The sequence below is a fragment of the Mytilus californianus genome, unplaced genomic scaffold, assembly GCF_021869535.1.
Source record: "Mytilus californianus isolate M0D057914Y unplaced genomic scaffold, xbMytCali1.0.p SCAF_15, whole genome shotgun sequence".
Classification (NCBI taxonomy): domain Eukaryota; kingdom Metazoa; phylum Mollusca; class Bivalvia; order Mytilida; family Mytilidae; genus Mytilus; species Mytilus californianus.
The window spans coordinates 31275388-31293882 of NW_026262637.1; the positions used below are offsets into that span (position 1 = coordinate 31275388).

Here is an 18495-nt window from a genome sequence, read left to right on the forward strand (position 1 = left end):
TGTGCTCGAAACACTAAATCGATTATGTTGATTGGTTGAATTTAGAGTGAGTATGATAATAGTACATAAAATTGTTATGACCGCAAGGCCTGTTCTTCTGAATCTATATATAACAGATCAATAATATTGGGTATGTAAATTGGTTTGAGTTGAATATATACTGTTTATGTCCTGACATGCCATATGGCCTTAGCCTCATTTTCATGCTTCAGCGGGTATCAAGTCCTTGGATGAAACATTATACATGATATGTTTAAAATATATGGGAATTCATTACATGAACATGTTTATTTCACAGACTTCATTTGACCAGTGTCTAAGAAGACCAAAGTTTAAGAGTTTGTTGATCTTTAACAGTCAACACTGACTGGTTGCCTGATTGATATTCAAATTATAATTGGTAAAGAAGAGAAAGAATACACCAAAAGGACAAATAAAAGATATGTCAAAGAAACACTAACAATACCATGGCTCAACACAAAAATGACAAAAGAAGACGAACATTAGTCCACAAAACACTACACAGAAAATAATGAGCAACAAGAACCCCATCAAAAACCACAGTTGTTTCTATTTCTCAACTGACACCCATCGAGTTGCTCATGGCAAGTACAAATTTGGTGATGTCACTCGAGGAAAACCGGATAGGATTGTAGTTAAAACAATTAAAACTTATCCCTGGTCATCTGTGTCAGATATTCCATTACTGTCAACCAAATCATGGTTGTGTTCATACAACGGTAACACTAGGAACCATTAGTTCAATAGTGAATACAACCCTCTATCAAGGAAACCATGATAGAAACCACGCAGTCTCTTAAATATTGTAACAACTGGGAGATGCAGGTGCTATTGCAATATTGCTACATAGGAATGAAAAGTTCACAATAAGAAAGCAGAAGTCATCTTTTTTGTTGTAATGTTTATTTCTCAGCCGATCCTAATTGTCAATCTCTACATGATAGTCAAGATAGGAGCAGATTATATGTAACTGTATCTGTGGTATCTTTTATTTCAATTCAAGTACGATGGATGGATGTTTCAACAGTCGCCAAACTTTGAATTATTTATTGAGAGGAAATCATCTATATGGTATATGGCCGAAGGTGAAGTTCAAGGATGATGCTAAGTTCTCTTCATTCTTGCTGAGAAGCTCCCGTATGATCTGTCTCATATGAATGAATGAGCTAGAAGATGACAGTTGGTTACCAGAGGAAAACTAATTGTCACTGTGAAAAACACGTCCTCCAAACATACCAAATATGTTGTCAATAAAAAAATGAAGATGATGTCAGTTTCAGAGATTTGTTAGAATCACGGCGTTATTTTTTTACAATGTAAGATCTGGGACTAATACATTATCTATTAGTCCCAGGTAAGATTCATCTAATCTAATCTAATCTAACTTATCTTTAAATCCCCTTTGTAGAGGAACCATATGTTCATATGTAGAACAGGGGCTCTCTTTATATTAAGTACTGTTACTCCTTCCACCATTGGACATCTAATCATATTTACATGCTCAGCACAAATGCTCTCTACATACAGTGCTGTTACACCCTCCCCCTTTCGATATCTGATGTGTGCACAATTACAGTGAAGTCCTACTCCCACACATTTTGCATAAAAATGCTTTATTTTACAGTTTAGTTCACGTGATTCAAGAAAATTTGTGTGGTTCCTCCAACCACGCCCTTATAGATGTTGAGATACCGGACTCGCTTATTTTATTGTCACTTCGCACTATAGATTTATTACTATCCACATACCATCTTGTAACGGGCTATATGCAATTGGTATAGTAGGCGTCGAGTAAGGCGTTCTATTTGTACTACACTGACTGGAGAGAGTTTCTTTGTTTTCGCTACCGGTGTTAAGACCAGAATATGGTGTAGTTTTTCGTCCGTTGATAGTTCATCAAATTGAATTCCCATTGCGTTCATCGTTGTAGTTATTTCATGAAGTATGGCGTTCCTCACTGTTCTCAAGCTTTCACATTTCAAAATAAAGAGTTCTATATTTTCTTCTTCCTTCGCATATAACAGACATTTCGGGTCAGTCTCATCTTTGTACATTCTGATCCTATTGTCTGAAGGATATACGAGCCTGTGAGCAGCTTTAATTTTGCTGGCAATCTTGCTGTATCAATAGTGGAGTGGCAGTTGCTTTTGAATAGAGGATGTATATTTCCGGTTCTCAAATTTTCAGTTGTTAAGAAATTGAGCCCTTTATATAATGACTGTATAACTGAACTATTGACCTATTCCAGTGATTGTATATTGTCTTCTTGATATTTGAGGTTCATATAGTCCTCTTACCTGGGTTTTTCAAATACCAGCTTGCCTCCTGCAGGTCATACTTTCGTAGCATATGCTTAATAGCAATGAACAAGCTAGAACTTCTGTCGTTTTTTATAAGAAGTTTGCGTGTTGCAAGTGATATTTCTACACTGTCGTCAGGCTGGTTGCAGATGAATAGGCCGCTCGGATGTGTAGTTGTGCCTCAATAGGTAGTATTCCTGTTAGGATGTTAACAGTTATGTCTGCTACACTGGTTGGTAGAGAAAGTATTCCTTTAGGATTTTTTTTCTGGAAGTTTTCAAGAAGTGTTAGTGAGCTTGTTGTTGGTAGTATTAGCTCTAATCCATATAGTAGTATTGGAGAGATGTTATTTTGTACAGGTGCACCAATGTCTCTACGTCAAGACCGTTGTTGGCCATAGAATCCTCCCCAAGCAGGCTATAAGCACTTCTTCTTTCTTTTTTATATTTTCTTCCACGTTTGCTGTCATGCGCGTAGCTACGTTTACGTCAAACCGCCCGGGCGTGCACATAAATTTTGAAGAAAAAAATATTTTAACCCAAATAAATTAAAAGAACTGGTTAAAAGCACACGAGCCTTGTAATTCTTTCTTCAATGACTTGTAATTGAAGACAAAAGACTAAGTGACGAAATTTACTTTTTAATCAAATAAAGAAACTAAAGTTTCAACTCCGTCAGGCAAAGTTGACCTTAGATGAATTTGGCTATTTTTAGGTACTTTTTGGTCATATAGCTCTGCAACTGTTTCCGTTCTTATACATACTCGGCTTTCAAATATTCGACTTTGAGCGTTCCTGATGAAGGTAAATCCAGAAAAGCGCTTCGGCCGCATGAAATTAATAACGTGTTGTTTTCATATTTTATATTACATGTTTGTTCATTTTATGTCAAAGTCTGAATCTACTGTGAATTCTACTCAGTTTACTATTGTTTAAAGCAGCAACAAGCTATCAAGGAAATGATGATAGGAAATGCAAGCTGTGGAATATATTATGAACTGAGAGGTACATACTCCATATGCAGGTGCTGCTGGAATGTTGCTACATAGAAAAGAAAAGTTCACAATTGGAAGCTGAAATCATCTCTGTTGTCAAAAAGTTTTGTTCTTACCCGAACAAGTATGTTGCTATTGATGAGTTTTTAATGACAGATATTGGTATCACTTTCTCAATAACGCGTGAACTTCCCGGGGAGGGGGTTGGTTGGGTACGGCGCCCCCAACCAGGAGGTCTTTTGCTCCGGATCAGCTTAGGGGACTTCAAACCCTCGATGAGGTTCGGGCGTACACTTAAAAATGGCCTAGCTACGCCACTGGCTGTCATGAGTGATGTAGTTCTAATAATTCCTAGATGTGTGGCTTTCTCAATTGATTGTATATCGTTTGGTCCTATTTTAAAGGTCTGGTTGTTAGAGTCCTGTTTTCGCTGTTTATTGGAGATGTTTAGGACTACTCTTTTTGTTAGTTATAGTTCGTATAGCCTTCTATATATTCATAGTCATAAGCCAAATTAATGAGACTTTGAGATTGATCAGGGTCTGATCATCACTTCCTTTCTAGGTTGTCCATTCTTTTTTTTATGAAACAAAGTTTCTGATTCTTGCAAAATATCTTTATGTTCAGAATGGTGTATGCTAGAGTAAGGGTATAGAATAGGTTGTTGTGTTTATACTGTTGCACGAGGAAAGAGACTTGCATTTTGTGTAATTCACCGATTGTTTTTCAACAAAACTATGTGATCTGAAACAAAACTATGAGATCTGTCCGAACACAATTAATCAGGGGCGGATTCAGGCGGGGGCGTGGCGGGCGTGCGCCCCCACCCCCCCTAAAATTTGCAAAGCATGGGTTAATAAAGAATATTTCGATAATTTTACCTAAAAAAATGTTCGCCTCGCTCCGCTCGCCGAAAATTTAAGTTTGCGCCCCCTAACCTAAAATCCTGGATCCGCCCCTGTACTTTAATTTATTTTAATGAAGAATAGAAAGTCCCTTAGAAACAGTTGTCATTTCGGTCGAATGATAAAACAATGTTCGTAAGATAACGCTGCCTGTTCATTAATAATTTCATCGGTTGTTACTATATATATATAAAAATATTAATTTTCGCGAACCATTTAGGTCACGGAAATTCCATTTTTTGCCATCAGTAAGGAGAGTTGTACAAATAATGTGAATACACAGAACCCCGATCCAATTCATCTTTTGCTAAAAATATTTATCATTTTCTGTTTTATATCTCCTAACATCATTCCATTTTTCTCTAATTTCGATTAAAATATGCCAAAACCTGCAGTAAAAATAGATGTATGCCCCAAATAAACATTCCCCGATTGGTTGAACTACTATGGCGTCGATGTAAAGCAACGAAAGCCTCGATGTAAAGCAACGCAAGCCTCGATGTAAAGCAGACGCTTCCCAAGAGTAAGGAGAGTTGTACAAATAATGTGAATTCACAGACCCCCGATCCAATTTATCTTTTGCTAAAAGTGTTCATCATTTTCTGTTCTGTATCTACCAACAACATTCCATTTTTCTATAATCCCGATTTAAACATGTCGAAACCTGCAGTAAAAATAGATGTATGCCCCAAGTAAACATTCCCCGATTGGTTGAAAAGCTGTGACCTCGATCTAAAGCAACGCAAGTACACGCAAAAATTTCCGTTGAAATGTTGAACTTCGACCCCGCGCCGTTTCACATAGAGATTTTCTTGCGCTCAAATGTAATTCTAAGTGAAGTATACTGGTAAAGTAAAATTATGTTCTTTTACAGAAATATTTACACATTTTATTATTAATGTATTGTCATGCTTCTGCATATTTACGCTGAGCTTTAATTAAATATAATTCTATACAAATTTTGTTACGTCAATCATTAAGAGTAAGAATATATTTCGCGCCAAATCAAGAAAATAATCTGTGTCACCAAATAAGTTTATCAGCATCTTTCTGAAATTTTCCAACAGAAAATAGCGTTAATTATAGAGAAATTTTGGTGAGTATTACTTATTAATGTTAAGGTTCTCCAGAGGTGGTTCTCTATACCTTCTTGGCGGTCTATTTAATCCCATTTATCAATTATCCCCGATGGCGATGACACCCAGTCGATTTGTGTCATGAGTGAAAATCTTATCTATTTGATGAAATAACTTCTTCATTAACTGTACATGCAATATTTTTGTAGTTTTTGATAACCGTGCACATTCCCATTGCATGTCCGCAAGATAAATGGGTTATGCATTTGTGAATTGTGTAAGACAGTAATATTGTGTAATAAAAATTTGCGACGGTCAGTGCGTGATCACGTGACATTATTATTTGTAAACAAACGGGCTCCCCATGTAACACGTGTCGGAACTATCCATACAAGGTGCAATCAATCTTTTATTTCACTATTTGATGATATTTCTGTGTTTGTTTGTAGGTTTTGCAGATCAGATCATTGACAGATGTCATAGTATAGTTTCATAGGTAAAAAAGTACCATGATTGTTCCTGTTAAGTACTCAGACAGTAGTTGTGAATTTTTTTTCTAGAATTAGAAGGTAATTCTGCATTAGTCATTATTTGAATTAAGTCTGAAAAAAATGACTCAACTCTCTGTGTAATTTTTCCCCAATTTTTGAAACATGCATAATTTAAAGAGCATTTGCTTCCCTTGAACCCTCCCCCTTTTACAAATTGCCCAAAACTCATACTCATAGTCCGAGATTACTCTGGTGTCCAACATCTGTTTTTGCGATTCCAGCATTTTAACTCTTTATTTTCAAATTGAACACACTCGGCCATTCAGCTTATTTGCATCATAAATGAACGAGGTGTTAGATTATGTTTTCCTATTGAATAAGGGTCATTTTCATAAATCAGCTCTCATACATGTAATGCATTGTAAATTACTTTTTCTGTTGGTCATGTCACAATCTTTTAAAGTTAAAGTGAAAATGCCAGTATTGATGTGTCGATGTGAAAACTGTCCAAATATGAGAAAATAGCGGGTGGCAGGTCGATTAAACTTACTTTAATGAAGAGAAAAATGAACTAATTGAGGCTCGATTTATATAGATTATGTTTTCCTATGGAATATGGGTCATTTGCATAAATCAGTTCCCATAATGTTGGTCATGTGACATTCTTATAAAGTGAAAGTTAAAATGAGGGTGGTATTGGGGGTACCTTCATGACGAATAACGGTAAAAAATCCTGCCAAATGACGTTAACGGTAATTTTTGGTGCATGACGATAAAATAATTTCTTCAAGACGATAAAAAAATAGATTTTGACGAATCACGTTAATTTTTCCCCAAAAATAATGGTAACGATAATTATTTGAGACCTCTGATGAATCACGATAAGGATATGTTGACGAATCACGGTAAAATGTTAACCAATTTAATGCTAACGGTAACTGAAAATGTCTGTTTGACGCCTGACGGTAAAGGGCATTCATACCCTTTAAAATGCCAGTATTGATGGGTCAATGTGAAAACTTTCCAAATATGAGAAGATAACGGGTGGCAGGTTGATCAAACTTACTTAAATGAAGAGAAAAATGAATAAACTGAGGCTTGATTTATATGAATCCAGTCGCCTCCACTTCGGACAGGCAAATATCATCTATCTGATATGGGACCAGCTGAAGTCCCACTGCCCTAGCTGGTGTCGCAAAACAGTCGTTGGAGGTTAGAGTAATCTCCGACTACAAAACTCCATTCCAATGACAAAAATGCCCTAATCTTAAATTGAAAGCATTGGAAAAGTAAACTGTAAACTATAATTTTGACAATGACCACAATTTGTTTTAGTTCAATGTACATGTAATAATATGCGGGATAATACATGAACTTAATACTGCTTCAAGGTTATACAGGTTTGTCAATGTAAAAATAAAATAATTTGTTTGCTAACTTAGGGAGCTACCATTTGATTTTTAGGGGGGGGTCTAGGATGAAATTTGAAAAAAAAGGCAGGATGACAATATATGTAAACAAGTCGGGATAAACTAATAGAAAAAAAGGCAGGACAAAAAAAGAGTGAAAATTAAAAAGGCAGGACAGACTAAAAAAAATGCAGGAAAAAAAATTTTCATCCTAGCCCCCCCCCCCCCTTTTCCCCCCTTAAAAATGGAAAGGAAGCTCCCTTATAGTGTTTCCTTCAGAGGGTGTTGGCCTGGAATGGTACCCTGCAGTTTTCATACGCCTGTTAATGAGAAATATTATGGTATGCCTTTGTCCGTCTGTCTGCCCTGATCTGTCTGTTTCTAGCATGTTGTTCACTAACTCAGTAATATTTTCACCAATTTGCATGAAACTCTGGTGAATTGATTATATCTACTGACGTGAGCTCCCTTTTAGATTTTTAGGAATTTTATGATATACTTTTTCAAAATGTGAGGTTTTATTCATTAAAAAGGGGGATTTTCATGTTAACGCCCATTAACTCTAAAAATGCTTTGTTCACCAACTCTTCAACACTTTCACCAATTTGCATGAAACTGTTGTGAATTGATTATTTTATAAATTTTAGATTTCCCGTTTCAGAGTTATATGGGATTGTATTTATGTATTGATGTGAGCTCCCTTTAGATTGTTTTGGAATTTTAGAATTTACATTATCCAGTTACAATGTAAGGGGTTTTATTCATTCAAAAAGGGGGATTTCCATGTTTTCAGACATTAACTCGAAAATGCTTTAAGCAGTTGTTATTTGTCATGAAACTTTGGTTAATTGTTTATATATATCTATTGATGCAAGCTCCCTTTCAATTTAATAAATTGTGGGATTTTATTCGTAAAAAAGGATGGCTTTCCCAGTTTGCAGATTAAATTCAAAAGTTTGTACATGCACTTCTCTGGCATGTTTCAGTAAATGTGTAAATTATAACTGAAATAAATAACTTTGACAATGACCACATATTTTTAAGTTCAATGTACATGAAATATACAAGGTAATGCATGTAGACTCGATACTGCTGCAAGGTTATACAGGGTTGTCGATGAAAAAAAAAAAAATTTGTTTGCCAACTTTAGTGTTTCTTTCAGAAGGTTTTGGTGTGGTATGACACCCTGTCATTTTTATACGCCCGTTTACAAAACGTACTATGGTATACCGTTGTCCGTCTGTCCGTTGTCAACATGTCGGACATTAACTCAAAACCGCTTTAACTAATTTGCATAAAACTTCGGTGAATTGTTTATATCTATTGACATGAGCTCCCTTTCGTTTTTTATAAATTTTAGATTTTACGTTTCTGAGTTATGGGGTTTTATTCATTAAAAAAAGGGGGATTTTCCTGTTTTCAGACAATAAAAGCTTTCACCAACTTGCAAGAAATTGTGGTGAATTGTTTATATCTATTGACATGAGTTCCCTTTCGATTTTTATATATTTTAGATTTTACATTTCTGAGTTGCAGGGTTTTATTCATGAAAAAAGGGGGGATTTTCCAGTTTCGGACAAAAATCAAAAATGCTTTCAGCAGTTCGTATGAAACTTTGGTGAATTGTTTATATCTATATTGATGTAAGCTCCGTTTAAAATTTTATAAATTTTACATTTTACATTTCTGAGTTATGGGGTTTTATTCATTAAAAAAGGGGTGATTTTCCAGTTTTCGGACAATAGCTCAAAAATGCAGTCAGCAATTCTCATGAAACTTAAGTGAATTGTTTATATCTATTGATGCAAGCTCCCTTTACAGTTTCATAAATTTCTAATATGACTGGGAATTAATTGAACTTTATTTGTTTATAGTCTGACGACAGATTTACTAAGTATTGCGCAACAGCACAGTGTATTGCACAACAGCAAGAAATCTTTAATTTCATCACGTTCTAATGAAGTAACAAGCTTATTTTGCCGAAAGTTAGAATGATATGATCTACAATTGAGTAACAAGTACCAGAAGTGATAAAAAAATTGTCTTTATGAAAATAACATGCAACCAACTTTAAAATCAATGCTTTAACCTCCTAAAGAAAATAAATTGTTTACGTCTTTGAATTTCTTTACTTTCAAATGAAAAATTGCTGTTTCATCGACTTGGTAAATGTTGAATATTGCCAATGACGAAAGCGACTGAAAGCGAGTATCGTAAACAACAGGGCGACTAGATTTCGCTTTTGAAGGTCGGTCAAAGCGAAGTGGCGACCGGGGAAAGCGACTTTGTTGCCCCAGTAGCATGGTAACGTGAGCCATGCACAATGCTTATTACTTTAAAACACAGTCCTGTAATATTTTTTATTCTACTTTGAATATTGCCTGCTTATTTCAGCAACTATTCTTACAAAACAATCCTCTATTTATCCTAGGTGTTGCACTCAGCATTGTTGATTATATTTGTATGTATATGTAGTAAAGTGAATGCAACCCCCCTTTTGAAGGTAAGTAACAGTTAACAAACTTTATCACTTATCAGTAGTTTAGAATGTTTTAAAAAAAGATCTAATAGATGTTACATGCATTATGCCTTCCTCTCAAAAAGTTAGTATGTGTTTTAAAGTGGTTATTTAGCAATGTAATTTTTTCCCTCAGTATTAACATTAATTTGGAAGTAAGTTAAAGGATTTCAGTTAACCAAAATTATTTCACGCCTAATTTATATAAACAAATCCCACGTCGATATATAACATGTACAACAATCAAACATCAACCCACGCCAAACTGGATGTAATTGAAAGACATCTAGAGGTCAATATACAGTCTCGAACAAAAGACAAAATGAGGAAAAATATAGCAAATTTTTTAGAATTATTATTGCATGTTTATTTGCAATATTTAAAATGCATAGTTTAAAATCTTTTGAGTTTTTGGTACCATTTTAGAAAACTGGGATTTCATTGCAGCTAGTCTATTAGATAACATTTTATAGTTTTGAATGTTTCTTCATCAGTAAACTAAAATTAGGTGGAGGTATGTTCTTATTTCTGACAGAGGGGTACTCAACCTATATCAATTTGTGCATGAAGCGATTGATAGTTGCTAGATACTGAATAATTTTACCACAAATTTGTGAAAGTTTTAACCGGTGTATATACTTAAAATATGTTAATAAAGTTCATGTCTTTTTCAGGACTTCTGATCCAACCATGTAGTATGGCATGTTTGTGAGATATGGTTTTGGCCAGTAGGATGTTCATGAAGGACCTGTAGTACAAAGTATATCACTGGATTGAGCTCATTGTCTAAGTGTATTATTAAAGTGCTTTGCTTTGAGCTCAGTTCATTGTTATGCAATTCATTCTTTGTGAAATAAAGATTTGACAGACAACTCTCATGTACAAGGAATTGTCAAAGTAGTATCCATTCTATGAACAATGTAAGTAATAGGGAGATGAAAGCATTTTATTTAGATTTGAACCAAACATTTTTTGTCCATTAGCCAAACTAAAAAAAAGAAGCACAAATTCACCAAACAATGCTACTGGCGCTACTAGCAATATGATGCTCAGTTCTTTTGTTACACTTTATTATGCCCCAGCCGTATCGGACTGGGAATTAAGTTTTACCCTTGTCCGTCTGTACGTACGTACGTCCCAAAATTGGTTTCCGTTCTCTAACTTTAGTTTGCCTCAACCAAATGTTATGAAAATTATACACAATGCTTATTACCACAAAACACAGATCAAGTTTGAATTTTGGTGGCGTCACTTTTACCGTTCTAGAGTTATGCCCCTTTACAAATGGAAAATTGCTGAATTTATCATTTTCATTCTCTAACTTTAGTTTGCCTCAACCAAATTTTATGAAACTTATACACAATGCTTATTTCCACGAAACACAGATCCAGTTTGAATTTTGGTTTTGTAACTTTTACCGTTCTAGAGTTATGCCCCTTTACAAATGGAAAAATTGCTGAATTTTTCGTTTCTGTTCTCTAACTTTAGTTTGCCTCAACCAAATGTTATGAAACTTATACACAATGCTTATTACCACAAAACACAGATCAAGTTTGAATTTTGGCGTCACTTTAATCATTCTAGAGTTATGCCCCTTAAGAAACGGAAAAATTTCAAAATTTTTATTTTTTTCTAAATATCAAGTAATTTTTTAATTGGAATTATCTTCCTTTGTCCATGATTATAGTTGAATCAGCAACAGTCAATGCTTTATACAATGCAATGTTTAATTTTGACTTCCACTGATAAAACACAAATCAAGTTGAATTTGGGTAGTGTCACTTTAATCATTATTGAGTTATGCCCTTTTATAAATTGAAAGATTGCAAAATTTTTAGTTTCCATTCTGTAACTTAAGTTTGCCCCAACCAAACATTATGAAACCTATACACAATATTCATTACCACAAAACTAAGATCAAGTACAAATTTTTTGTTTCCGTTTTCTAACTTTAGTTTGCCTCAACCAAATGTTATGAAACTTATACACAATGCTAATTACTACATAATACAGATTAAGTACGAAATTTGGTGGCAACACTGTTACCATTCTTGAGTTATGTCCCTTTATAAACATAAAAATTGCTGAATTTTTCATTTCCGTTCTCTAACTTCCAAATGTTATAAAACTTATACACAACCGTTCTAGAGTTATAATTATTTATTGCGTGTTTACAAATAGAAATTGCTGAATTTTTAGTTTCTGTTCTCTACTTAAGTTAGCCTCAACCAAATGTTATGAGACTTGCACACAATGCTTATTACCACAAAACTAGGATCAAGTTCAAATTTGGATAGCGTCACTTTTACCACTTCAGTTATGTCCCTTTATAACTATATGATATGCAAGTGGGGGCATCATCTGTGTCAACATGTGGACACTATCCACATTTTTTTTTTTTTTACATCTGTACTGACTACTGGTGACTCAGTTCTGAGTGTAAATGGTCATTCAGTATGTTAAGAAAAAGATCAGAATTTATAAGGCCTATCTGGCCTAATTGATTTCTAAAATATATTTCATTGTACATGTTCAACATTTATCATTCATTTGTTTATTTCTTAATTTGTGTGAATTAACAGTAAATGTTAGTTACTACACTTTCATACCATAACAAAACTGCCTTACTGTATTGGTATCACTTATATTTGTATCCATATAACAAAAAAACTGAAAAGAGAATACTTTTGCAATAGCTTTTTCATATTCAATACTAAAACATTTTAGATATTTAGACATATTAAGTAGATGTTCATAATATCCACTTGACATTTTATCATATGACTTCTGTAGTTAGTTATGAGTCTTTGAAGCATGCTCACAAAGGTTCTTTTGTTGATATCATTTTCATACTGGTCAAAACTTTTTTTTTGCTTTGACCAGCTTTGGAGGAGATATTTTCAAAGAATTAATAAAAAATAACACAGAAATTCACTTTCTAGCTCATCTAGCCCAATCATCATGTCAGGCATTGTCATTACTAAAAAACATTAAATGTCTTCTAAAATGAGAAACAATTTCCACATTTAACCGAAATCTTTTACTTATGATACTGACAATCCCCCACAAAGTAATATAAATAGAACCATACAAATAGTAAGCAAATACATGTTCTCAGATACCATCTCCCATATAAAAAAATCACATTAAGAAAAAAATGAACCTATTATGTGTTCCTCTCCTAGCTACAAAATGTATCCAAAATCAAAGATGTGGAACACATATATATTCTATCATAATCATTTGGTAATTAATGCAATTAGTATCTGTTGAACATAAAAAAACTAAATATTACATAAACAACACCCCTAATCCTCATGTTGGTTGTCATTGTGCAACACAGTTAATACATAGAAAACATAAAACATAGAACTCCTTTTGTCATATAAAACACTCAAACATCCTATCATACTGTCCACACTGATCTGTGTCCACACTTGTTTTATTGTATAAATCAATATAATTTATATTTAAAAACATTGGTACATGTATACAATGTACAGAGGTGATGAAATCTCTTGTTCCGGTATTCGTCATGCAATACTGTTAGTTATACGTTGATTTATTCGTTATCATGTGTCCATTCGTCTAAAAATAGGATTGTTGGAAAATAACATCACATGACCATTATGATATTATTGTCGTTTTGATTTACAACTTGAGACAAAAAATTAGAATCAAAGGTGAGTGTTTGTTAATTATAAACACCTTTAACACTCTTAAAACATGAAAACTTTTATTTTCTAATTGGTAACTTCATAGACGAGCTTATTCATTAAATTAAACATTTCCGACTAAAAATACACTTTATTTTTATATTTCCGGATGTAAATGTACTATAAGTCTAGGAACACTAATACACATATATTAAAAGGGAACCAAATATCACGCAATCTTAAAACTTTCATTATAAGATACTATTTTTTTGTCACATGCTGACCGATTAAGATTTTGTTTCGTCTCACCAGAAAGATGAGTCAAGGCTTTTATCAACAAGGTCCAAACTACGGTTCAGCCCCTCCATATGGACAACCAGCAGGAGCATATGGTCCACCAGCAGGGGGTTATGGTCCACCAGCAGGAGCTTATGGTCCACCAGCAGGGAATTATGGTCCACCAGCCGGAGCTTATCAGCCACAGTACCAACAACCAACAGTGTGAGTAGATTTTAATCTTTTCACGAGTAATTCCACTTGCTCAACACAGGATTGTTTCACAACAAAATATCTATATGAGTTAAATAGCTTCACTAAAAATTGTACCAATTACAATACACCGGTACACATGAAAAGCTTGAGGGAATAAAAAAAAAAGACTACTATATTGCAACATGCGTGACATGTGAACCTACGCTTTGATTACAATAGAATAAGGAACTACAGGCCGCTCCTTAAAATCCGAATCGCTCAATTAACAGAAATATACTGAGGAAATATGCAAAGATTTTTTTCGGATACAATTTTTTTTTATTTTCTTCTATGCAGCTTTTCATGTGATATCAAGGTTAATTGATGCTTTCGTTTTCATATACAAGGAGTACATTAGTAGAAAAGTAAAATATTGGGATAAAAACATTATTTGTTTGCATAATATTCGAAGCCCTCCACCTATCATAGTATCCCCCGCTAAACAGTCATCACTAAATTAAAGACTAATGAATGAATTGTAGATCTTAACGGTTTGCTTGTTTATTTTCTCTTTATCAATTCCTTTTTCAAAATAACATTCATAAACTAATAAAATTTAGTTAACGTAAAAATCACCATTAAAGAACAATTAACTTCAATAAACAATCTATTGACAGTTCCTGTCATGTGTCTTAATAATTTGTACATATCTCAACTGCATGATCATTTTTATTGCCTACAGTTCCTGCCTATCTGTATTTTTTTTCTGTTTCAAAGATACTAGTCTGATAAGGCTGCTAACAATATCATTATTGTTTGACGTAAATTTTACATTGAAGTTCTAAAAAAGGAAATCACGAATTCACCAACATTCCAACTGACTCCATTTTCGGAAAATGACATCTGTAACAAACAAACTTTTAGCTACCTCTTTACAAGCAGAACCAAATACAATGAAAGTTCCAACTATGTACTGGCTTCCGAAGCTGCACAAAACTCCTTACAAATATAGATTTATTTCGTCTTCAAGCCATTGTTCCACTACTAAACTATCTATTATACTTACTAGTACACTTGGTACAATAAAAAACCCTGGTAATAAATTGTTCAAATAAGGCCTTTGAAAATAGTGGAATTAATTACTTTTGGAGTGTCAAAAATTCGTTGGAAGTACTTGATAAATTGCATGCTTATATTGGTGATTTCGAATCTGTTCAAAGTTTTGATTTTTCTACCCTATATACCACTTTGCCTCATAATTTTATTAAGAAAAAATTCACACACCTGATTAAATGGGCATTTAAAAAGTCGGAATGCGAATATATATGTTTAAACTCTTTTAGGAAAATTTTTAGTAACAACAAACAAAAGAACTATGTCAATTGGACCTGCTTTGATACTATAACTGCCCTTGAATTTTTACTAGATAACATTTTTGTTCGCTATGGAGATTCCGTATATCGTCAGGTTATCGGAATTCCCATGGGGACTAACTTTGCACCACTTATTGCGGACCTTTTTTCTGTATTGTTATGAGTTACAATTTATGACTAAAATCAGCAAAGACCCATCGAAACAACATCTTATTCAAAAATTTGATAACACTTTTAGATATTTAGATGATATATTGGCTCTCAATAATGACGACTTCAGTATGTACACTAAAGAGATTTATCCTGCCGAACTGACTTTAAATAAAGCTAATACTAACAATGAACACTGCCCTTTCCTGGATCTTGATATCTATATCTTTAACGGGAAGCTTAATACCAAAATTTATGATAAAAGAGATGATTTTTCATTTCCTATTGTTAATTATCCATTTTTAGATGGCGACGTTCCTTTGTCACCATCTTATGGTGTTTATATATCTCAACTTGTTCGATTCGCTCGTGTATGTAACAACGTATTTGATTTCAACGAAAGAAATCTCTGTATTACTGAAAAATTATTACACCAGGGTTTTCGATATCACAAACTAGTCAAAACATTTACTAATTTTATCATTGGTACAAGCACATCATTCGTAAATATAAATCAACATGCAGACATCTTATACGTTCGGGTATTTCACATCCAATATTTTATGATAATATTCTTTACAAAGCACAAAAATGTCGGCATTCACCGCAAAAGCTAACCAAACCTTTAAACAGACGTATTCGGAAAGGATATAGTTACGATACTGTTGTCAAGTCATTAAGGATTGCATATTTTGGTATTAATATTGATTCACTCATAGGGTCTTTGCATTGGAAATAAACACATTTATTCTAAAACCAGTTATTGGCATGATACGGATTATGTTCTTCTCATATATTTTATGATGCTATGATACTAAACCCCTTACGGGAGGGATTGTACTTGCTTTTCATATGATGAAGACATAATCTTTCAATCAGTTTAATTGAGGTCTGGAGCTGGCATGTCAGTAACTGCTAGTAGTCCTTTGTTCATTTATGTATCATTGTCATTTTGCTTAGTTTCTTTTGTTACCTATTCTGACATCGGGCTCGGACTTCTTTTGAACTTAGTTTTACTGTGCGTATTGCTATGTGTTTCTTTATTCTACATTGGCTAGAGGTATAGGGGGAGGGTTGAGATCTCACAAAACATGTTTAACCCCGCCGCATTTTTGCGCCTGTCCCAAGTCAGGAGCCTCTGGCCTTTGTTAGTCTTGTATGTTTTTTTAATTTTAGTTCATTTATATGTTTTGGAGTTTAGTGTGACGTCCATTTTCACTGAACTAGTACACAATTTTATTTAGGGGCCAGCTGAGGACAACCTCCGGGTGCGGGATTTTCTCGCTGCGTTGAAGATCCATTGGTGGCCTTCGGCTGTTGTCTGCTCTTTGGTCGGGTTGTTGTCTCTTTGACATATCCCCCATTTCCATTCTCAATTTTAGTAATTTGCTTTAACGCAAAATTGGTCATAAATCGCCATTTAAGGCCAATAACATCTATAAGGAGTCTATTGATGGTATCAGTCATATTGGTATTTTTGTAGATCTAGGATTGCTGATAATTTTTTTTTTATTTTACAGCTTCTATCTATCTATTAAAGTTTTCAAGATACATTTTGTAATTAGGAAAAACGCAAAAAAAAATTGGTTAACAATCGTATTTAAAGTTAATTACTTCTTTAAAGCATCTTCGCTAGCCGAGAGATACGATCTAGTCTCCTTCTGGTCCACGTGGAGAGGGACAGGAGTCAGTTTCACAAAAAAACTTGCGACTAAGATTGATCGTAAGTATATTGAATTGTTCATGACTTAAGATCAATATTAGTCGTAAGTGTTTTTGTGAAATCGACCCTTGGCTAGCGAAGAAATGCATTCTGTAATGAATCCGAGTTTTCTGATTCAATTTCTCCCGTCCTATTTATAGGGTTTCGATGTTCTTCTTGAGAAATGCTCGATGTGTTTCTTTTGAGAAATGCCGGACGTTTCATACTTTGTTCAGTCATGTCTTTCTTTAGTTAATGATAATTGATAGTCTGCTGCTGAAAGTTAAAAACAAAATATGCCCAAAAATTTAATTTATATATTTTTGTATGAATTTATTTCTTGAAATATGAACTGGCACATGTGTGAATATCATAGAAATGTTTTTTTTATTTTCTCATTACTATATATTACAGAGTATATGTAGAAGGGAAAACCCAAGAAGACCGGGACAGAGAATCTGCCGAGGATTGTTGTCTGTTTGCTGCATGCTGTGCATTGTTGTGTTGTTGTCTGGCTAATAATTGATCATTTATTATGGAATTATTAACAATATTTTTTTGTGAAATTGTGATAGTTATGTACAGAACAAAGCCATTCCATTCATTACAGTATCATTCTACCGACCTAAGAAATTACTGAAACTGATGGAACAGTATTAAGAATGCAATATTTACAGTTATCTGCATAATAGTCTTTGTTTGTTTGTAATTAAATGTTAATTATAATTGTTAAATATGTACTGATTTTAGTGTAAAATGTTATTTATTGTTTTACAAACTGTTGATTCTCAGTGATTCTTCAAATACAAAAGTGTAATAGTGTAATCACATGTTCATTGACAATCTGTTTAAAATTGCTTTCCTTCAAACAATGGAGAGGAAACTCGTTCATAATTGTATCAATAAAATAATCAACTGTAAATATCAGAAGTTGGGACAAATCAAGCCTACATGAATCAAAAGTAAAAGCTATTTTTTGTATTTGTCGTAGTTTTTTGTTTGGTTTGGTTGAATGGTTTGTTCAAATCATGTTATTAATATATTATCTAGTTTCGATTTAGGATTTAAACTATCAGAATCTGAAACCAGTTTCATATTTCAGCAGATAGTCAGCATTCCAATGGGTTCTAATTGTACACCACTACTTGTTTTTGTACTCACACGAAGCAGATTTTATGCCGAACCTTATCAAAGACAAAAAGAAAAAGAGTCTTGCAAAGCTCGTTGGCACAACTTTTTGGAATTTTAGGTCCTCAATGCTCTTCACTCTTATACTTGTTTGGCTTTCTAACTATTTTGATCTGAGCGTCACTGATGAGTCTTATGTAGACGAAACGCGTGTCTGGCGTATCAAATTATAAGCCTGGTACCTTTGATAACTATTATTTCACTTTCAGATATATTGATGATGTTCTGTCACTCAATCAGA

General features: G+C 33.8%; 1 long non-coding RNA gene across 1 annotated transcript; it reads left to right on the plus strand.

Annotated features, from left to right (window-relative positions):
• Positions 1–13263: 13263 nt before the first annotated feature.
• On the plus strand, positions 13264–18047 carry LOC127725873 (uncharacterized). Its single transcript, XR_007993242.1, has 3 exons — positions 13264–13397; positions 13683–13871; positions 17481–18047. It is a non-coding gene; the product is annotated as an uncharacterized LOC127725873 (long non-coding RNA).
• Positions 18048–18495: the final 448 nt, after the last annotated feature.